The sequence below is a fragment of the Schistocerca americana genome, chromosome 1, assembly GCF_021461395.2.
Source record: "Schistocerca americana isolate TAMUIC-IGC-003095 chromosome 1, iqSchAmer2.1, whole genome shotgun sequence".
NCBI classification, from domain to species: Eukaryota; Metazoa; Arthropoda; class Insecta; order Orthoptera; family Acrididae; genus Schistocerca; species Schistocerca americana.
The window spans coordinates 867,443,449-867,467,088 of record NC_060119.1 but is presented as its reverse complement, the minus strand read 5'-3'; the positions used below and the strand labels follow the sequence as shown (position 1 = coordinate 867,467,088).

The 23,640-nt window shown below is 43.8% G+C and overlaps 1 pseudogene; it reads left to right on the top strand.

The window, feature by feature from the left end:
* Window positions 1–20,037: 20,037 nt before the first annotated feature.
* On the top strand, window positions 20,038–20,155 carry LOC124558355 (annotated as a pseudogene).
* The last annotated feature ends 3,485 nt before the right edge of the window (window positions 20,156–23,640 follow it).

Sequence of the window (23,640 nt, the reverse complement as noted above, 5' to 3'; positions counted from 1 at the left end):
TGAAGCCTTCTTCCAGAATTAGCAAGCCTTGTACTCGCCTCAAAAATAACTGAGAAATTAGCAGAAAGATAGTCAAATATCCTCATTTTACTAAGTTCTGGAGCTCCTATTGATGTTCTTCCGTGTTTGCGATTTAAAATTGGGTTGTTTTGAAAATCAGCCTTATGCAGACACAATTAGGTTCTTTTAATACCTGCCCTAACATTTTTCGACGCCTGTGTGTCATCTTCTGTGGATCAGATTTTTATTTCTCAAAATTACATTGCTAAATGAACTGCATTATTATACACCGGTTTTTGCTCTCAGCGATATGTGACTGTCATACCACAGGTCAGCGATGCATGGCAGCCGCATATCTGAAAGCAGCTTCCGGTTATATGTTCCAGGCACTTTGTCGTGCCACCCTGTCAGTAACCTCTGCTCAGACGTCAGCTATTTTTACCCGTTTATCTGTCTGAACCAGTCGAGGAATCCTTCTATCCTCTCTTGGTGTAGTTCTGCTGAACACCTCTGACTCTTCTTCTTCCCATACTGTTGCCCTGAGTCCATCTCTTAACCACTATTCTGCAGTTATTGCACTACAGTTAACTACCCGTGCGATCTGTCAATATAAAGCTCCCATGTCGGTCATTCCAGTCATTCGATCTTTCTAAAAGTCCAAAAGTCGGTGATATGCTGCATATGCGCGTTCTCTGGTTTGCAGTCTTCACCTAAGAAGTTCCAAAAAGGTTAGACAAACCCATGGCCATCATGTGCTCGTTCAATTTTTCATTTGTAGATATTGCTTTCTTTTGTCCTGAAAATAAGAGCAAATAATGACGAATTTTTAGTTAATGCATCGCACCCAACGGAAATGCTAAAGTAGCACTTTGTTAGTGTTCGGTAATACAGTTCATGGTGTAGTAATTGCCATTGCCGTCAGAGTAGATGCTACTGAATATTCTAACAAATGTTTTTAGAATGTGTCCCCAGCTCGTGGTCGTGCGGTAGCGTTCTCGCTTCCCGCGCTCGGGTTCCCGGGTTCGATTCCCGGCGGGATCAGGGATTTTCTCTGCCTCGTGGTGACTGGGTGTTGTATGATGTCCTTAGGTTAGTTAGGTTTAAGTAGTTCTAAGTTCTAGGGGACTGATGACCATAGATGTTAAGTCCCATAGTGCTCAGAGCCATTTGAACACATTTCTTTTAGCATGTGTTTTATTGTTGTTGTCTTGTCCGACTATTTCTTTCATGAATCTCTCCACTTTGGTTTATCTCGTAAGAATCTGTTTTATCTCCGAATATTTATTGCATCCTACTTTGTTACGAACTTCTCTACAGTAGACAAGTCTTGGTCGCTATTTACAGTTTTTACCATCACTCCAATCCACACACAAACACACACTTCCTTCCATAATGAACTAAAAAGCGATGTCCTCTCAACATTCCACTTATTTTAGTCAAGTTTGCGCCATCAATTAATTTTCTCCCTAATTCGATAGAGTACCTCTCAAATACTTATCTGACGCACTCATACAATCTTCATCATTCTGTATCATCACATTTCAAAAGCTTCTATTCACTTCTTTTCTCAACTGTTTACTGCTGACGAATCATTTCCGTCCTAGGCTTCCGTCCAGTCAAATATCTTCAAAAGGACTTTTTAAGACTTAAATTTATATTCGATATTAATACGTTACTTCTTTTCAGTAGCGCTTCTCTTGCCAGTATCAACCTGCATTTCATACCTTGCTGCACAAATTGCAAAAATCATCTACTGTTTTCAACGTCTCATTTCCCAATCTAATTCATTAACATCGACTGAGTTAATCAGACTAAGTTCCACTGAACTTGTTTCATTTTTTATATTCATCCTGTAACCGTTTTTCAAGATGCTATCCATCCGTTCGAATTATCTTGCAAGTCCCGTTACGTCTCTTACAGAATTACAGTGTTATCGCCGAACCGCAGCATTTTTCTTCTTCTTCTTCCTGAACTTAAATTCCATTTACAAATTTCTCCTCAGTTTTCCTTCACAAATCTCGGAATGTGGAGACCATCAGGGGGAAGTTATAACCCCCTCAACCCCATCTCCCTCCCTTCTCAATTACTGCTCCCCTTTCACATCTTTGGCCTCTTATGACTGCTGTCTGTTTTTTGTACAATGTATCTCACCCTTTGCTCACTGTATCTTATCCATGTTACTTTCAGAAATAAAAATAGGTTATTCCAGTGAGAACTGTACAACGCTTACTCTAATCCTGCAAATACTAAAAACTCACGATTACCTTTTTTCAATCTATTTCCTACGTCGTTGCATATTATCTCACGTGTTCTTGGATTTTTCGGCAAACCAACCTGTTCTTCCTCGAGGTCAGCTATACTAGTCTTTCAGTTATTTTATGCATAGTTCGTATTTTTCCAAACATTTCTTCTTAAAGCAGTATCTCACTAATGTTCACATCAGTCAGAAGCTGCCTGCTTTGGAGTTCTACTTATTTCAGTGTTCTTAATGTCTAAGGATATTTTGCCTGTCTCATATATCATGAATACTAGATGCAATACTTTTATCACGTTATTTTCGGAAGGCAATTATTTACACTCTGTAAAATTGGTTCAAAAATCGTGTTTGCACACTGCTGTATTATTCAACAGGCAGTTCCAGTCATAAACAGACAGTCTTTAGGTGACTATATTGAGCTGTGGTGGAGCTATGGATACCGACCTTTGCCCTCTGTTTGGATCTTTGGTCGTCGGTTGTGACTCAAGTCGAGGTGACACGCTGTGGCGGATGGGGTGGAGGGGGGGGGCGGGGAGGGTGGCGGGGGGGAGGGGGGGAAGGGGAGAGAGTTGAGGCCATTACGAGCCTAGAAAGTGTCTCGCAAAGCGTTCGTTGATGTGGGTTGTTGACTAGTGGGAGGTGTGGGGGGGAGGGGGGGTCGTTGATGGCTGTTGCTATGCGCTATGTGGACCTGGTTCACTTACCTGCCAATTGAAGAATTCATGTTATCCGGTGTGGACTCTTGGAAATTTTTTAAGGTGATTTTCGAGACCATACGTCGTTTTATTTGAACAGGTTTCTTGGCCTCTACATAGGCAGGGGTGCCGACGCTGTATTGCTGTCATGCTCATAAATTAAGGATAATGCTGACACATGGTGAAATAATGCTCTGGTGGGCGGCTGCGGGTTTCAATCACCTCGGGGTATGACTATGCGGTGCATATGACCTGCGGTCGTCGTATGGTGGCGCTAGCAGCAGTCCACGTACGCAGAGGTGTGTTGGTGCATGTCAGAGTATGGTGCAGCGAGTAAGTGTGCAGACGTTTTCAGACGTGCTAATGGTGACTGTATGTTGAAAATGGCTCAAAGAACACATATTGATGAAGTTGTGAGGAGTAGAATACTAGGGCGACTGGAGGCTGGACAGACACAGCAGGTCGCAGCCCGGGCCCACCGTGTGCCAGCAGACAGGAAACGTGTCCAGGTGCTACAGTACAGGACGTCCACAGTGTACAACACACATGAAGACAAATATCTTACCATCAGTGCCCGCAGACGGCCACGGAGTACTGCAGGTAGCATTACTCGGGACCTTACTGCAGCCACTGGAACAGCTGTCTCCAGACACACAGTCTACAGAGGACTGAACAGACATGGTTTATTGGCCTGGAGACCTGCAACGTGCATTCCACTGACCCCTGGTCACAGGAGAGCCCATAAAGCTGGTGTCAAGAACACAATACATGGTCGTTGGAACAGTGGTCCCAGGTTATGTTAATGGACAAGTCCAGGTATAGTCTGAACAGTGATTCTCGCCGGGTTTTCATCTGGCGTGAACCAGGAACCAGATACCAATCTCTTAATGCCCTTGAAAGGGACCTGTATGGAGGTCGTGGTTTAATGGTGTGGGGTGGGATTATGATTGGTGCACGTACATCCCTACATGTCCAGAGGAGCTGTAGCAGGTCAGGTGTATCGGGACGTCATTTTGCACCAGTAAGTCCGCCTTTTCGTGGATGCAGTGGGTCCTATCTTCCTCCGATGGATGGTAACGCACGACCCCACCGAGCAGCCATAGTGGAGGAATACCTTTAAACAGAAGATATGAGCCGGCCGCGGTGGTCTCGCGGTTAAGGCGCTCAGTCCGGAACCGCGCGACTGCTACGGTCGCAGGTTCGAATCCTGCCTCGGGCATGGATGTGTGTGATGTCCTTAGGTTAGTTAGGTTTAAGTAGTTCTAAGTTCTAGGGGACTGATGACCACAGATGTTAAGTCCCATAGTGCTCAGAGCCATTTTTTGAGAAGATATGAGGCGAATGGAGTGGCCTGCCTGTTCTCCAGACCTAATCCCCATCGAGAACATCTGGGATGCTCTCGGTCATCGTGTCGCTGCACGTCTTCAAACTCCTATGACACTTCAGGAGCTCCGCCAGGCACTGGTGCAAGAATGTGAGGCAATACCCCAGCAGCTGTTCAACCACCTGATCCAGAGTATACCAACCTGTTGTGCGACATGTGTACGTGTGCATGGCGAACATATTCCATATTGACGTCGAGGTACATGCGCAGGAAACAGTGGCGTTTTGTAACACATGTGTTTCGGGACGGTTTCCTCAACTTATCACCAATACCGCGGACTTACAGATCTGTGTCGCGTGTGTTCCCTATGTGTCTACGCTATTAGCGCCAGTTTTGTGTAGTGCCACACAACGAGCCCCGTTGTGTGGCACCACATTCTGCAGCTGTGCTTAACTTATTAGCATGAGTGTAGTTGTAAAAGTGCACTTTGTTGTTTGGTCCTGAACTCTGAACTCATATTCATCATTTATTGTGCGGGTCAGTGTTAAGACCCGTTAAGAGTGGTGCTGAATAGTTATCGTGCCGGGTTTTGAGTTGTTTCGCCGACATTGTTACCTTGAAAATCTGTGATCACTGTATTTGCAGTTTTACATTCTCTCAGTACTGGCATTTACTCTGTTCCGGGCAGTACTGTGTATTGCCGAGCATAAATGGTATTCGGCAGCCTTCTTATTCCACTAGAAATTTTCTGGGGAGTTTTGGGTGTTGCCTCTGTACCGAATAAGCAGTGACTGTGGAGCAGATTTATAACTGAATATTTTGTGGTTTTACGGCAATTTGATGTGATTTTGACTCAGGCATTTTAAAATTTAAATTGCATTGTCTTGCCTGTAATTTATATTTTGTATTCTCATTTGAAATCGTGTCACCGCACTCAGGAGTTCATTAGGGTGTTCTGGGGTTACATGTGTTAATCTGGTTTGACGTGCACACGGTCATTGTGTCCGGAATTTAATATTTACTACTTTATGCTGTACTCTAGGCTAAACTTGATTTCCCGTGGGTCTTGTACTGCTATATGTGGGGGGGGGGGGGGGGGGGCGAGTGTTCGGGCCTGGTTGAGGCTTGTGATAAGTGTTCCGCACGCCCGTAGTCTAGCGATACACTGTTCGTCCCTCCGCCGGCTCTCGAGCGGTCCTGCATCCGTTCGTACGACACTGTGTACGGCAGTGTTATGGGACCCCACCGCGTGCACGGAATTCATATACAAGGTAAGTTATTTTATACTACCCCTCAGCGTCTTTGACACAATTTTTGAGTTTTTTTTTTTTAATAGTTTGTGCTCTCCGAACAGTCTCTAATTTCTAATCGCTAATAGCGAATATCACATATTGTTCAAAACTATTTTAAATAAACAGTGGTCGTGAATGTCTCGTTACCCTAGATTGAGTTCTTCCTCTTTATTTCCATCATGTTGTTACTTCTGTGGGCGAATTACTACTACACTGAAGAGCCAAGGAAACTGGTACACGTGCATAATATCGTGCAGGACCTCCGCTAGCACGCAGGAGTGCGACAACTCGACGTGTCATGGACTCTACTAATGTCTGAAATAGTGCTGGAGGGAACTGATACCATGAATCGTCCAGGGATGTCAATCCGCAGAAGTACAAGGAGGCGGAGATCTCTTCTGAACAGCACGTTGTAAGACATCTCAGATACAGTCAGAAACGTTCATGTCTGGCGAGAGCTTCTGTAAAGTTTGGAAGGTAGGAGACGAGGTACTGGCAGAAGTAAAGCTGTGAGTACCGGGCGTGAGTCGTGCTTCGGTAGCCGCGAGAGCTTCTGTAAAGTTTGGAAGGTAGGAGACGAGATACTGGCAGAAGTAAAGCTATGAGTACCGGGCGTGAGTCGTGCTTCGGTAGCTCAGTTGGTAGAGCACTTGCCCGCGAAAGGCGAAGGTCCCGAGTTCGAGTCTCGGTCGGGCACACAGTTTTAATCTGCCAGGAAGTTTCATATCGGCGCACACTCCGCTGCAGAGTGAAAATCTCATTCTGAACTCATATGAGTGTTCCTGGAGCCACTCTGTAGAAATTCTGGACGTGTGAGATTTCGCATCGTCCTGCTGGAATTTCCCAAGTCCGTCCGAGTGTACAATGGATATGAATGGATGCTGGTAATCAGGCAGGATGCTTATGTATATGTCACCCATCAGAATCGTATCTAGATGTATCAGTGTTCCATTCACCTGCACAAGCCCCACTCCATTACAGACCCTCCACCAGTATGAACAGTCCCATGTTGACACGCAGGATGCATGGATTCATAGGATGTCTCCATACCTGTACACGTCCATCCGCTCGATACAATTTCAAACGACACTCATCCGACCAGGCAACATGTTTCCAGTCATCAACAGTCCAATGTCGGTGTTGATGGTCCCAGGTGAGGCGTAAAGCTTTGTGTGGTGCAGTCATCAAGCGTGCGCGGGTGGCCTTCGGCTCCGAAAGCCCATATCGATGGTGTTGGCTTGTTGACATTTATTGATGGCACAGCATTGAAACATGCAGCAGTTTGCGTAAGGGCTGCGCGTCTTTGAATGATTCTCTTCAGTCATAGTTGGTCCCGTTCTTGCAGGATCTTTTGCCAGCCACAGCGATGTCGGAGATTTGATGTTTTATCGGATTCTTGATATTCACGATACACTCGTGAAATGGTCGTAGGGGAACATCCCCACCTCATCGCTACCTCGGAGGTGCTGTGTCCCATCGCTCATACGCTGACTATAACACCACTTTCGAACTTACTTAAATTTTCGTAACCTGCCATTGCATCAGCCGTCGCCGATCTAACAACTGCGCCAGACACTTTTTGTCTTATATGAGCGTTACCGACCGCAGCGCCGTATTCTGTATCTCTGTATTTGAATACGCATAGTTATACCAGTTTCTTTGACTCTTCAGTGTAGTATGACTGACCCTGTTGAGGTTTGTTATCTGGTGTAAATAAATTTTGGGAATTTTCCTTATTCGTTCGACTCTTTGTTAATTGCTAAAATTGTTGTTAACAGATTCATGTGAAATGAAGAGTTACTTCCTTATCTCTCGTCCTCTGAGGAGTTGTTGTTGTTAAGGTCATCCAAACAACTTTCTTTAAAGTAAATTACTGTTTTCCTATCTCTAAGTGTTAAATTGTTGAATAATTGTTTTAATATCGTATGTCTTGTTTGAGCTTAAAGAACCTTTATATTTTCTTTCAAAGTTTATTACTTATTTTAATTCTGAAACCTTTTATGAATAAAGCATAAGTGTGCAATAAATGATGAATGGCGTCCAGTCCTCCCACTAAAATATTTATTGGCGAATTTGGGGCGCCGAGGTTTTCCCATTACACACACACAACGAGAAAACAAAATAAGGAACAGTGAGTCATTACAAAAACAATCATAAATGCAGTAACCAACGTTCATAAAACAATAATTATTTTGTGGAATCGTATTCAGATGTTTGGTAACCCATAACCACTAAAAAAAAAAAAAAAAAACGTGTTACAAATAAACTCTCCAGTCAGGTATGAATCAGAAACACATACAGCATACAGAAAATTTGTGGCCTGACAGATGAAAGTATTAATGTAGCATGTGATTTTCAATCGTGACTACATCGTCAAAGGTGGGAAAAATGTGGGAAGGGAAGAGATACTACACAGAACCAAAGAGTTTGTCTTTGAGTCTTACCACTGGATCATGGCGGTAAGAAAAGAAGGAAGCTGGCATTAAAGACTAAAGCTGTACATTGTTTTGAAGCCAGAGTGAGTGGGGCCTGCTGCCATCTTCAGTAGCCCAAAATATTAGCAGACTGCCATTTACGATTGCATCTTGTTCATTATTTGTGCCGTGTGCATCAAACAGCTGTTTGAGAGACTAAAAATAAGAGTGCTTACGTTAATAACAGGGTCTGGAAAGCACATTCGAACGTTTTTCTTCTCTTCAAAGCGTATTTTCTCTACAAATACGATACATTTGGCCTCGTTAATATATGTTTTGAATAACAAAGAAGAGAAGGAAGTGGTATGAAAAGCATGCTTTCATAATCCATTTCATTCCTCTTCCACTGTATTTATATCGATAGTAAATGAACATGGAACTCCAAAGCCAACGCTTGTTTGCTTACTGGTACTATTTCTTCTTCGTTATATTTTCAGCTTTCAACTGGTATGCACACCATTTTTAATGTTTACGTTTGCAAAAAACGTAAGTAAGCGTTCCTTGTTAGCCCATAAATATGTGCAGTGGGGAAAGGCGAATGGCATGCAATCGTCACTTGTGAGAGTCAACAAAGTGAACGCTTACTGAAATGTCAAAAAAAGAGAATAGATTTCTTGTTTTATTAGATTGTCAGCGCATTACTTTCACTGTAGTTTACACATCTTCCCACTTTGAAATCTTACTATGATGTGTCATTCAGTGTGTGACCAACAAAAGTAATTTACAGGGCAAAAAAAAGAAATAATTTTTTAAACGTTATCCAGCATAATGCAATACTAGTAATGTGATTATGGGAATCTCTAACGCTTAGACCCTGTAATATGGATATTTTTCATTAATATGTACATAAGTAATTTTTTAGTAATGATGCTCTAACCTGTGTAACATGTAGGCTCACCTTTCCAAAAGTAGCCTGTCTGCTTCTTTTCCTGAAATATTTCTCGTCAATAACTCCGTCAGTTTTTCAGGAATAACCAAACATGTCACAATTGGAAAGTAATTCTACTTTGATCATCTGCTTCACATTACTTTTGAATTTCTTTTTAAAGTTTTCAAATTATGTATATACCATTAATTACTTAGTTTCATGTTCCACGTATAATCTACACAATAAATCTTAATGATATAAAATGAATCACTTTATGTTAACATGATCTTTTTCTGTGAGTATGCCTCTATGATGATCATTTATTAGATTCTTTTGTCTTTAATTAAAGACAAACAGATGTTAGTAATTCCTAGTCATCATCATTTACACATTACAATAATAGATATAATGTTGTGCGGGATAGCAGGAGTTGTCAAAGAGAAAAGTTATCAGCTTAGTTTCAAAATTTACTTTCTGTCATGCGTTTTATGTCACTGGGTAAGCGATCAAAACTTTTGGTGGCAGCATTGTGAACCCGTGTTTGTGTTGCAGACAAACTTAATGTGGCGTAATGAATGTCTTTTTTTTCTCCTGGTATTGTAATTACGTGCATATTTGTTCCTGATGAAGTGCACTGGATTACTTACGACAATCTTCACAAAGGAAAAAACGTACAGTGAAGCGGTTAGGTTACAACTGACACGCCGAGCAGCAGGCAGGCACGACGAAAAGCGCGTTCACGTAAGTTTCCTGCCAAAGCCTTCTTCAGAAAGGAAGCAAAGCATACATACACATACACACACACACACACACACACACACACACACACACACACACACACACACACAGATTCATATAACCATATACACAAAACTCTCACACATGGAACGGCTGTCTCCAGCTGTTTCAGCCAGAATTTTTTTTTAAAGAGGGAGGAAATGTGAACAATGAAAAATTATCGGGAGGAATTTATGGCATGAGATGGTACATCAACAACCAGTGCGGTCATGTGGCTATGTGTTCTTCGGGGACGAGGCCGTTGGCATAGTGTGGCCTGGATGTCGGAGCGTTTGCGGTTTCGATGGCAATGAAAAACACGAGAAAGAATAAAACTAAACAGCGCAACCATAATTCATGCATACAAAGAAAGTATTTGTTGAACGGCTCTTCTTACGAGTGAAATGTGATTTCTTTCAACTTTTGATTACCATCGAATCGATTAGTACACCAGTAAACGAGGCAAGCAGGCATTTTTGATGAAACAACTACATCTCCACACAATAAAACCAACAGATGCTATCTGGGATACGATCACAAAGGTCGACATATATACCCAACGATCGACACTGGGCACGGGCAAGTCGGACGGAAAAATATCACTGCGGTGAACCATGGAGGAATAAATGCGGAGAATCTTATGTTTTTGGCTATATAAGACGATGAACGTCAGCTTCAAGATTGTGACGCGATGACAACACTCTTCTTCCTTTGCTTCTATGAACTCGACAACAGTATCTCACTATCGTGACACAGTCACTAAGTAAAAAAGAGTAAATGCATAATGAAGAAATCATCTATATCACAATAATGGTTGTACGTCTCATTTCGTCAAAATCTTAAAAATTGCTTTCATAAGAGCTATGGTCATAAAATAGTATCACATTAGAAAAAATAAAATATTCAGAGAGAATGAACACATCATCTTCACAGCTATCTGACAACCTTTAGTAACAAATTACAGAACATCATATTATCTTACTTCATTATACACTGAAGAGCCAAAGAAACTGGTACACCTGCCTAATATCGTGTAGGACCTCCGCTAGCACGCAGAAGTGCCGCAACACGGCGTGGCATGGACTTGACTAATGTCTGAAGTAGTGCTGGAGGGAACTGATACCATGAATCCTCCAGGGCTGTCAATAAATCCGTAGAAGTACGAGGCGGTGGCGATCTCGTCTGAACAGTCATTTGCAAGGCATCCCAGACATGCTCAACAATGCTCATCTCTGGGGAGTTTGGTGGCAAGCGGAAGTGTTTAAACTCATGAGAGTGTTCCTGAAGGCACTCTGTAGCTATTCTGCACGTGTGGGATGTCACATTGTCGTGCTGGAATTGCCAAAGTTCGTCTGAATGCACAGTGGACATGAATGAATGCAGCTGATCAGACAGGATGCTTACGTACATGTCACCTGTCAGAGTGGTATCTAGACATATCAGGGGCCCCATATCACTGTAACTCCACACGTCCCACACCTTCATAGGGTCTCCACTAGCTTGAACAGTCCCCTGCTGACATGCAGGGTCCATAGATTCACCATCCACTCCATACAATTTTCAAAGAGACTCGTCCGACTAGGCAATATGTTTCCGGTCATCAACAGTCCAATGTTGGTGTTAACGGGCACAGGCGAGGCGTAAAATTTCGTGTAGTGGGCTCATCAAGGGTACATGAGGGGGGCTTCGGCTCCGAAAGCCCATATCGATTATGTTTCGTTGAATGGTCCGCTCACTGACACTTGTTGATGCCCAGGATTGAAATGTGCAGTAATTTGCGCAAAGGTTGCACTTCTGTCATGTTGAACGATTCTCTTCAGCCTTCGTTGGTCCCATTCTTGCAGGATCTTTTTCTGGCCGCAGCGACATCGGAGATTTGATGTTTTACCGAATTCCTGATGTTCACAATATACTCGTGAAATGGTAGTACGGGAAAATCCCCACTTAATCGCTACCTCTGAGATGCTGTGTCCCATCCCTCGTGCGCCGACTATAACACCACGTTCAAAGTCACTTAAATCTTGATAACCTGCCACTGTAGCACCAGTATCGATCTAATAACTGCACCAGACACTTGTTGTCTTATACAGGCGTTGCCGACAGCGACGCCGTATTATGTCAGTTTACATATGTCTGTATTTGAATACGCATGCCTACGTCAGTTTCTTTGGTGCTTCAGTGTGTATGTTAGAGGATAAAATTTGTTTGGAAGAACCGACGAAAGACTCGAGCTACCAGAACAGCTTTTTGGCCGGAAGCACATTAGGTAAAGAGTATACTTCTATGACCTTATTTAGAGTGAGATGTTTGAAGGGTTGCAGTTTACGTAAAATATAAACATTCGATTAAAGAAACATAAAAACAAAAAATCTGTGTAGACCATGCAATCGCAGCAGCGGGCACTAAGCTATTCAGGTATATAATCTGCTCTGCCAGAATACAGGTCGAATCTTTTGTGACTCTTTCATAGTGAAATGTTTTTAGCTCAACTGATCCCCTTTTTTCTTACCCTACGCGGCGACAGTAAATGTGAAATCAGTTACTTTGGTGTTAATTGAGAAGACGCTGTTCTCTAGTTTCTGAAAAATTTGAACTAGGGCGGTAAGATGAAACCAGTAGCAATCGGATTAAGGTGGGAACCAGATATGCAGCAGTGCTGTACGGCGCAACACGAGACGCGTAATCCGCAGCTCAGCGGAAGGTGCGGCCGGGGTTCCCGCTGCTACTCCGGCCGGCTGGAGATGAGTTTTCCCAGCTGCGGACATTTACCGAAGCGTGTTGCGGAATACTCTTGCGTCAAATTTGTGGTAAGTACTATGGAACCAAAGTGCTGAGGTCACACTACTTAAACTAACTTACACTAAGGGCAACACACACACCCATGGCACAATGGCACGGCGCCCTAGACCTAGACCTAGACCGGGTGTCGTGTATTCTCCTCCCTGTGAACTTTCCGCCCAGAAAAGGTCGGGGAAGGGTCCACAAATCCCCTGGGGACGCGAGCTAGCATGCTCAAGCCGTACGGTACTAGCCATACCATATGTTGCATGTAACAATTTCAGTGTTATTAGTTCTGATATATATATATATATATATATATATATATATATATATATATATATATATTCACGTAGTGTGTTCTTACTCATTAAGAGTAAAAAAAGGATTATATTAATTTATACAGAAATTTGGTTTAGAACACATACACAGCGACGTTGCCCAAGTGGAGCATAATATAAGTAAGTAATAAAAGTAATAAAAGTAAGTAATAAAAAAAAAAGTAAGTAATAAATAAATAAACAAAAAATTGCGGTCAGGTTTTTGAAGGGCCATTTGTTGGCTGGTTCAATGCTGAAATTTGTTAAACTTACGTCAGAGAAGCACTCGACCCAAAGCACATGAAAGAAGGCGCAAAAATATCATAGTTCAAGAGTGTATTTGTAGACGATCAAAAAACTGACGATACTAACAAAAATTAAAAATCTATTAAGGAGGTGGTTCTTGATAAAACTGAAGGACTTAAAGAAAACGTAGAAAATCTTGCACATAACTGTCAAGCAAAAGAAGACAGTGTATTAGTTGAAGAAAGAGGAATTGAAGAAGAATCCAATGAAAGTAGTAGTAATATTTTCGTTTCTGACATTTGTCAGTGACCTTTGACTGTCTTGGAAATCTAACAGTTGAATCATCAAAATAGTGACAAAAAATTTAAAAACAAACAGTACTCATTCGTTTTTGTTTAACAGACAATGAGATAAAAAGAAGCGTTAACTAACAACGCCTGACTCCTCCTCTATGAGCCACAGCGTGAGAGTGTTCTTAGAACTTGGATGGCACATTCAACTAAAAATCACAGTTCTTGTTGTAGTCTCTTTACCACAGGCAATTTGGTAATAATGCAAATGCAACTGGGTAGGTATTAGTCTCTTTTTTATTACTTCCAAAATCTACATGAATTGTATACATCTGTGAAAACTGTTTGCTACAGCATTTGAAGTACCATCCATAAAAAAGTCTCGTTTACTTCTTAGAGCCTTTCTCCCTGCTCTTCCACAGAAAACTATTATCCTGTCTCCTGATTTATCGTCGCTTAACAGGAAACTGCTGCCATCATTCATAGTTATTAGCTCTGCTTTAAGTTACATCTTTTCTCTTGTCTCTGGATCCCTCTCACTTCCCTGCGACTTTGCCCTCTCCTTGCATAATGTCCTCCTCTGCTCTGGCATTTCTGTCACAAAGTCATACCCTCTATTATGCAAGCTACCTAGCTCCTCTGAATAGATTTTGGAAACAGACGTATTTTCCTCTCGTGCCCTCTTCTTTGCCTGGTTCAGAGTCCTCTGTACTTCCAACCTCGCGTCATCCGCAGCTCCACATTGATGCTCGTGCGAAAAGAGCACTGTATAATCCTTGATTTTAAGCTTTCCACGGCAATGCTTCTCTTTCTGTTTTGAACAGCGCCAAATCACAGTCCCATCTTCCTTCGTTTTCTTCGCTGTGTAAGAATAACCTTCATATTGGCAACTACACTTACCACGAATTGTCGTTGAAACTTCCATATCACAGCTACTGAGATCGTAATATCCAAGTAGCACGATGTGAAGTCTACGAAAACTAGAGCAATACTAACAGGCAGATGGGACTGTGTGGGCGGAGTTCTGCCGACTCCAGGGAACGGGTAGAGGCAAGGTCATTAGGACGGTCCGGCTGCAAGTAGGACGGGACACAATGGACGCAGGTACGAGGCGGAGAGTTCGCAGATATCTAGTGGGGCGGAAAGTTCACAGGGCGCAGAATTCATACATTCCCTAGACCGCACGGCTACCCCGCGTGTCATCTTGTGTCTTTCTCTGTGCGATGCAGGCCGCAGGGCAATGCACGAAACGTTTTCCTAAGCGCATGGCGCTGAGCGTCACAACGTAAAAAATGGAAGTGGTGTTTTTTTTGCACTTTGGTAACTGTACATGATAGAATGATACGAGAGCTGCCATCTGACACCGTTTCTCTCTTTTTTTTTAAATTTCAGTGAAAATTTTGTGCTATTGAAATAGATAAATATTTAGGTTTTTATAAAAGTTGGTTTTTATCATGCCATATCTCCTAAATTACGTGTCGTATAACATAGTTTTATTGCTCGCTTCTGTAGTACCTGCCGATAGGGTGTGTATACTTTCTGGCCAATAGTCAGTAGCAGCAAAGTAACAAATCCAAACGTCATCTATACTGCGGAATTTTTAGCAAAGCAACATCCGAAATTAGTAAGCTACAAACTTTTTCCCTTTACTCTTTATGTAGGGGGTCAAAGCGAGAAAAAGTTTCGTAAAGGTTTGACTTTGCCGAAGTTGGTGGATACTTCAGTTCCACTAGAGGAGACCAGTATTGTGTGGTTCATTGGCGCGTCTCGAGTTCCAACCAGCGTGCTGCGTGGAACATTTGTTATAGGCACCGCGATGGGCGGCACTACACTAGCAGCGGACACAGCAAAGGCAAACAGACAGCACAGTGATCCATCTAAAAAATCGTAAATTTCGCATTCCGAAAGCAACTGGAAGTTAGGGAAGAGGACGAAGATTGTATATTATTGCGAAGAGTTTTCACGAAGCAGTCACACGTCGCGAAGAGGAACGAGCGTGTAACAGTTTAGTAACAAAACAGTTTCTCGACGATGCGGAGGAATGCCAGTTCCCACTGTCTTATAACGCAGACGTATTAGAAATTAATGATCTGCCCAAGGACAATGTGACACCCTTGGTAGGTGTCAGCTGTTAGCTGCAAGCCCGAAATATGATGGACCAATCAATACGCCGGGAAAACTTCAAGATACACATACACTACAGTGTCAAACGAAGCATCAATAAAATCGAAAAATTAGTAAACTCGGAATCTCAATTCAACCCCATGCGAATTCGTTTCCGTATGTTTGCAACAAACTGTAGCTGCAAGCTCTAAGATACATGTGTGTTTGCTTCTGTTGGGAATACCTGATTTGGACAGTGGTTAATACGTCTCACAAGGGGGCCTCAACGATTGTTCTAGCCCCCTTCGGTTTCCTTCGAATTTACAGGAGTTGGTCAGTACCTGGACATCAGTAACCAAAAGCAGAACGACGCAGCTCAACAAAAGCTAGAAAAAGAACCTTCGGAAAGTAGTTTTTTGACCGCACCTACTCATAAACATTACAACATTATTGCTGGTAGCTGAATGCAGAGCGTAACAGGCTAGTGATAGTGGTTCCAATCTCTTTTTCGACAATTCATTTTTTACTTCTATTTAATCTCCGTAATTATTCGAAAATTGAAATGATAATTAACAAAAAAAATGGTTCAAATGGCTCTAAGCACTATGGGACTTAACAACTCAGGTCATCAGTTCCCAGGACGTAGAACTACTTAAACCCAACTAACCTAAGGACATCACACACATCCATGCCCGAGGCAGGATTCGAACCTGCGACCGTACCAGCAGCGCGGTTCCGGACTCAAGGACCTAGGACCGCTCGGCCACAGCAGCCGGCGATAATTAACACATACTGGATTGAGGATTTTTGATAACAATAACATCTCTCCACTTTTTATTACTAATCGCATTGAAACGTCAGTAATCACAATAAATTAAAATTTGGTACAAAAACATCAATGAAATACTTCCTCATTTCTAGCCGCACGGGATAGCCACGCGGTCTTGGAGGCCTTGCCACGGTTCGCACGGTACCTCCTGTCTGATGTTCGAGTCCTCCCTCAGACATGGATGAGTGTGTGCTGTCCCTAGCGTAAGTCAGTGTAACATTAAGTACTGTGTAAGCCTAGGAATTTATGAACCCAGCAGTTTGGTTCCATAGGAACTTACCACAAATTCCCAAATGTTTCCTTATTTTTAGCGTTTTAACATATATAACTTTTTCGTTTGACGATTAAATGCTTCACAAACCCAACAAATTTTAATTATTTTCATGAGGTCAGTGATTAATACTAGATCTGCCAGTACAGCGTGACGGGCGGCGCACTAGAATGAAAGGCGAAAGGTGAGCCGTAGCAGGGTCCAATCTACGCCGCACACAAACGACCGTGGCAGCTGCGCCGGCCTGGCTTACCACTGCTTTTATACGGTTTCCCTCGCTTTTTTAGATAAATGCTGGTCTGTTCTCAAATTGCCGCCTCAGAAAATACGATACACAAACATTTAAAATACGATCGCACACAGAACCAAGTTTACACAATTCAGTCAGCTGGCGCCTAGGGCTTCCGACTGAAGGGCATCTGGCCTAAAAGACCAAAAAATAAATTTGCCTAATCGTGAGCACAGTGGACCCTGAGCTATACAGGATTTATGATCACTTAAAAAAGATGTATCTATAAACGGGAAGATGTTCCTTTGTTAAGTAATTATGAATCAACTAGCATGTCCATTTTCTAATAAGTGTGAGATTCAAACAAAAGTAAAACATGTTTCTAAGGATGACGTTTAAATCAGAGACTTCATGATTGCTGTGCTTTCCGCTACGTACTGTGGTGACGGTACTCGCGACTCCAGGGAGTACCGCACCACAGTCTATAAGCCGCGCTAGAAACACTCCTAGTGCAGCAGCTGTATAGGTTGGTAGTATGAAATATACCGAGGTTCGCCAGGGGCCTCAGCTGCCAACCCGTGGGCATCACATGTGTGGACAGCGATTGGTCGGTGCCTCGTTAAATACGAGAGCACTGAGCTACGGCGGACAGTCTTCTTCGGTGCGCCGAGTATACAAGCTGCAGTGTTCCTCCATCGTCTCGGAGACTTGGGCTCATTAGGCAACGTAGGCCACCTCTGGACTCTACGTAGGCATCACTCAGAGACCCAGTGACAGCACATTTCGCAAGACGAAGATTCATTTGAATATTTCTTTAGGCTTAATGGATATTATTTTATTACTAATTTTCGGGAAACTGAAGATAACCCCCGCTATCGTCCTGCATTCCCAACACTGAGCTACAGGCAACTATGTTAATCAGATTGACATGTTTCTCACTTAACAACGGTCGGAAATCTCCTAAGGTTCAAAGGCTATTTTTTCGACTGTATTAAAGAATTGCATCGTCTTGCTCCAGGGACGGATACGCGGACTCTCAACTTCGGATTCTCTATGTATGAAGAAAGTTTGGTAGAACCAGTCTGTAATATTCCCCGTCTTAGAACAGTGTTAAAGTATATACACTCTAACACAAAAGAACGACAGACCACGAAAGACCTATCCGAACAGGACAGAAATCGGTAGATGTGATGTGCATGAGCAGAAGCCGACCGGGGTGGCCGAGCAGTTCTAGGCGCCACAGTCTGGAGCCGCGCGACCGCTGCGGTAGCAGGTTCGAATCCTGCCTCGGGGCATGGATGTGTGTGATGTCCTTAGGCTAGGTAGGTTTAAGTAGTTCTAAGTTCTAGAGGGCTGATGACCTCAGAAATTAAGTCCCATAGTGCTCAGAGCCATTTTTAAACCATGAACAGACAAACAAATGATTCCAGTTCCATAAAATGGTTCAAATGGTTCAGAGCACTGTGGGACTTAACTTCTGAGATCATCAGTCCCCTAGACCTAGAACTACGTTAACCTAACTAACCTAAGAACATCACACACATCCATGCCCGAGGCAGGATTCGAACCTGCGACCGTAACAGCAGCGCGGTTCCGGACTGAAGCGCCTAGAACCGCTCGGCCACCGCTCGGCCAGCGCGGCTGGCCAGTTCCAGAAAAACTGGATGATTCAGTCAAGAGAAGGAGATTAATAAATTGAGCAAATCAATAATGTGAGGGTCCACCTCTGGCCCTTATGCAAGAATGGGTTTGGAATATATTGGTAGATTTATTGGATGTCCTCCTGAGCGATATCGGGCGAAGTTCTGTTCAGTAGGTGCGTTAGATCGTCAAAATCCCAAACGCTGTCAACGGCGGAGAGATTCGGCGACCTTGCTGGCTACGGTAGGGTTTGGAATGTACAGAGACAAGTAGTACAAACTCTCGTTGCATGCGGGCGGGCATTGTCTCGCTGAAATGCAAGCGCGGGATGGCTTGCCATGAAGGGAAACAAAACGGGGTCCTGCTTTGAAATGAAACGGTACTCCAGACCATTACTGCTGCGTGTCGCCGTTAGGCGGGCGATAGTCAGTTTGGTACCCCACCGCCTCCAGGTAAGTCTTCGGCCTGGAATCTCACGGACCGGAGTAGAATTTCTTCAGTGATGAGACGCTCTTCGAAATGAACTCCGATGACCAGAGAAGACGTGTCTAGAGACGCCACGGCCAGTTGTGGGATATCAACCTGGTTGTCACTCTCCATGCCGGCCGACAACCGGGAGTGATATTCAGGGGTGCGATTTCTTTTCATAGTAGGTCCCGTTTGGTTGTCATCCGGTGAAACTTTACAGCACAGCGGCACGCCGACACTACTCCACGCGCCGTTTTGTTGCCCTTCATGGGAACCCCATCATGGGCAGCAAGATAATAACAGCCCGCACACTGGTTGCAAAACCTGCATTGGCTAGCGGGGTCATAGGATACCTCCTAAATTGAGAAATTTTTGAGCATTATGGGTAGGGCTCTCTAATCACCTCGGGGTTTCGACTATCCAACGCACCAGTTGGACAGAATTTGGCGCAATATCCCTCATGAGGACATCCAGCTAATCTATAAGCAATCGCAAGCCGAGCAACTACTTTTATAAGGGACAGAGGTTGACTAACGTGTTATTGACCTGCTCAGTTTGTGAAGCCCTATCTCTTGAATGAATCAATCAGTTCTAATCTGAAATTGTAATCATTTGTTTGTCAGTACGTGTAAATTTCATCTCATCTACCGATTTCCGGACCATTCTGCCAATTCCTTTTTTGGTGCGTCGTTTCTTTTTTCAGTGTACATCTGACATTCGCTGAGTATGTAGAATAAAAAGTATCATTGGCGCAGTGATTGCCATTGAAGGGATGCAGACTTTGGACATGTATTAAACGGTTTCTTCCATTCTTCCACTGTACTTATCACCGTTAAGGTCCAGGCATTAGCCTGAGACAGCGATGAAATGGGCCACTGCCCAGTAGTGGTTAGCAGCCCACAGTCGTCACATTAATGCCGTGTAAATCACCTCTAGAAAATTAAAATTTTAGACTTCCAAGAAGCCGGCAATACTGTGACGTAGAAGCCAATTCAAATAATCTATTATTACTTTGACTTTAGCCCTTGCTGGAAAATTGGACCTCAAGTGAAATCAGCTAGAAGTTTCTTCACTCAAGTGGGTATCATACAAGGATCTATTAAATATAGGAACAAATCTAAAATATTCAAGTATGCAGATAACAACATGATTTTACCTTGAGTATAGTACGTAAAGCCAACGGTCTTGCCGCAGTGGTAACACTGGTTCCCGTCAGATCAACGAAGTTAAGCGCTGTCGGGCTGGGCTAGCACTTGGATGGGTGACCATCCGGTGTGCCCAGCGCTGTTGGCAAGCGGGGTGTACTCAGCCCTTGTGAGGTAAACTGAGGGGCTACTTGGTTGAGAAGCAGCGGCTCCGGTCTCGGAAACTGACATATGGGCGGAAGAGCGGTGTGCTGACCACATGCCCCTCCATATCCGCATCCTATGACGCCTATGAGCTGACGATGACGTGGCGGCCGGTCACTACCTCTGGGGCTTCGTGACCTGTTCTGGAGGAGTTTAGTTTAGTTTAGTTTTTACACTAGGTAAAGCTGTTCCATCGCTAGAACGGTCTATTGACACACAGTCAATACGAATTTAGAAAACATCGTTCTTGTAAAACACAACTACCTCTTTACTCACATGAAGTGTTGACTGCTGTTGACAAAGGATTTCAAATTGATTCCGTATTTCAAGATTTCCAGAAGGCTTTTGACATTGTACCTGACAACGGGCTTGTAGTGAAATTGAGAGCTAACGGAATATCTTTTCAGTTATGTCACCGCATTCGTGATTTCCTGTCAGAGAGGTCACTGTTCATAGTAATTTGCGGGAAGCCATAAGTCCTTTGTTGTTCCTTATCTACACTCCTGGAAATTGAAATAAGAACACCGTGAATTCATTGTCCCAGGAAGGGGAAACTTTATTGACACATTCCTGGGGTCAGATACATCACATGATCACACTGACAGAACCACAGGCACATAGACACAGGCAACAGAGCATGCACAATGTCGGCACTAGTACAGTGTATATCCACCTTTCGCAGCAATGCAGGCTGCTATTCTCCCATGGAGACGATCGTAGAGATGCTGGATGTAGTCCTGTGGAACGGCTTGCCATGCCATTTCCACCTGGCGCCTCAGTTGGACCAGCGTTCGTGCTGGACGTGCAGACCGCGTGAGACGACACTTCATCCAGTCCCAAACATGCTCAATTGGGGACAGATCCGGAGATCTTGCTGGCCAGGGTAGTTGACTTACACCTTCTAGAGCACGTTGGGTGGCACGGGATACATGCGGACGTGCATTGTCCTGTTGGAACAGCAAGTTCCCTTGCCGGTCTAGGAATGGTAGAACGATGGGTTCGATGACGGTTTGGATGTACCGTGCACTATTCAGTGTCCCCTCGACGATCACCAGTGGTGTACGGCCAGTGTAGGAGATCGCTCCCCACACCATGATGCCGGGTGTTGGCCCTGTGTGCCTCGGTCGTATGCAGTCCTGATTGTGGCGCTCACCTGCACGGCGCCAAACACGCATACGACCATCATTGGCACCAAGGCAGAAGCGACTCTCATCGCTGAAGACGACACGTCTCCATTCGTCCCTCCATTCACGCCTGTCGCGACACCACTGGAGGCGGGCTGCACGATGTTGGGGCGTGAGCGGAAGACGGCCTAACGGTGTGCGGGACCGTAGCCCAGCTTCATGGAGACGGTTGCGAATGGTCCTCGCCGATACCCCAGGAGCAACAGTGTCCCTAATTTGCTGGGAAGTGGCGGTGCGGTCCCCTACGCCACTGCGTAGGATCCTACGGTCTTGGCGTGCATCCGTGCGTCGCTGCGGTTCGGTCCCAGGTCGACGGGCACGTGCACCTTCCGCCGACCACTGGCGACAACATCGATGTACTGTGGAGACCTCACGCCCCACGTGTTGAGCAATTCGGCGGTACGTCCACCCGGCCTCCCGCATGCCCACTATACGCCCTCGCTCAAAGTCCGTCAACTGCACATACGGTTCACGTCCACGCTGTCGCGGCATGCTACCAGTGTTAAAGACTGCGATGGAGCTCCGTATGCCACGGCAAACTGACTGACACTGACGGGGGCGGTGCACATATGCTGCGCAGCTAGCGCCATTCGACGGCCAACACCGCGGTTCCTGGTGTGTCCGCTGTGCCGTGCGTGTGATCATTGCTTGTACAGCCCTCTCGCAGTGTCAGGAGCAAGTATGGTGGGTCTGACACACCGGTGTCAATATGTTCTTTTTTCCATTTCCAGGAGTGTATATAAACGATTTAGAAGACAATCTGAGCAGCCGTCTTAGGTTTTTTGCAGATGATGCTGTCGTTCATCTGTAGTAAGTCATCAGAAGATCAAAATAAATTGAAAAACGATTTAGACAATATATCTGTATGGTGCAAAAATTGGCAGTTGACGAAAAGTGTGATGTTATTTACATGAGTGCTAAATGATTTCGTTAAATTTGGGTTACACGATAAATCAGTCAAATCTAAATGCCATAAATTCAACTAAATACCTAGGAATTACAACTACGAACATCTTAAATTTGAAGGAACACACAGAAAAAGTTGTGGGGAAGGCTAACCAAAGACTGCGATTTACTGGCAGGACACTTAGAGAATGTAAGAATTATACTTAAGAGACTGCCTTCACTACGCCTGTCCGTCCTCTTTTAGAATACTGCTGCCGGCGTCCTTACCAGATAGGATTGACGGAGTACATCGAGAAAGTTCAAAGAAGGGTAGCATGTTTTGCATTATCGCAAAATAGGGAAGAGAGTGTCATTGATATAATACAGGATTTGAGGTGGACATAATTAAAACAAAGGCGTTTGTCGTTTCGGCAGAATCTTCTCACAAAACTTACTCACCAATTTCCTCCTCAGAATGCGAAAATATTTTGTTGACGCTGACCTACATAGGGATAAACGATAATCGTAATAAAATAAGGGCAATCAGAGCTAGTACGGAAAGTTATAGGTGTTCGTTATTTCCGCGCACTGTACGAGACTGGAATAATAGAGAATTATTGTGAAGGTGATTCTATGAAACCTCTGCCAGGCATTTGAATGTGATTTCCTTTCTCCTACCTTTGTACTAAGTTACCTAGCTGTTCATAGAGTTTACCATGAACTGCATCGAACGTTCAAATTGACATAAAATAAATTAGGACAAAAAAGAAAGGGTGACAGTTTAAAGTGATTCCACTCGAGAATATTAATACGCGCTGTTCTTCTAGCACTGCAGAACAATAAATGTTTTTGGGTTGATCAAAATGGCATATAGGTGTCGCAAATTCACGATGCCCAACGTAACGTAGCATCCGGGTGCCCTTTCCCATCCTACAGAAAAAAACAATAGTCTTATAAGATTTATGGCGGAAAGAACAAAGTGGTAGAAATAGCGCCCTTGTGCTAATTAAAAGGAGAGCAAGAAAGTTTAAGCAGGTTCTTTGAACTCAGACGAAGCAGTCAGGACTTATTTATGATTTTCGCTGTTCACTGAAACTACCGTAGATAGAACTGAGAAAGCGGAGAAGGTCAGACAGGCACTTAGAATGGTCGCCCTCTCGTTCTCCATTGATCATGCTTTTACCTCTAAAAGAACGTCGTAGTTATCTCACTGTACATAATTTTTCGATAGAGACTGTATAGTAAAATATATAGACTTGTTTTTAAACCATTGTAACGTAGTCAGCAACTTTTAATTTAACTGCAACAAAGAGATTAGAAAAGAAATTGTAAGAAACATACACACTTGGTACATCTCAAT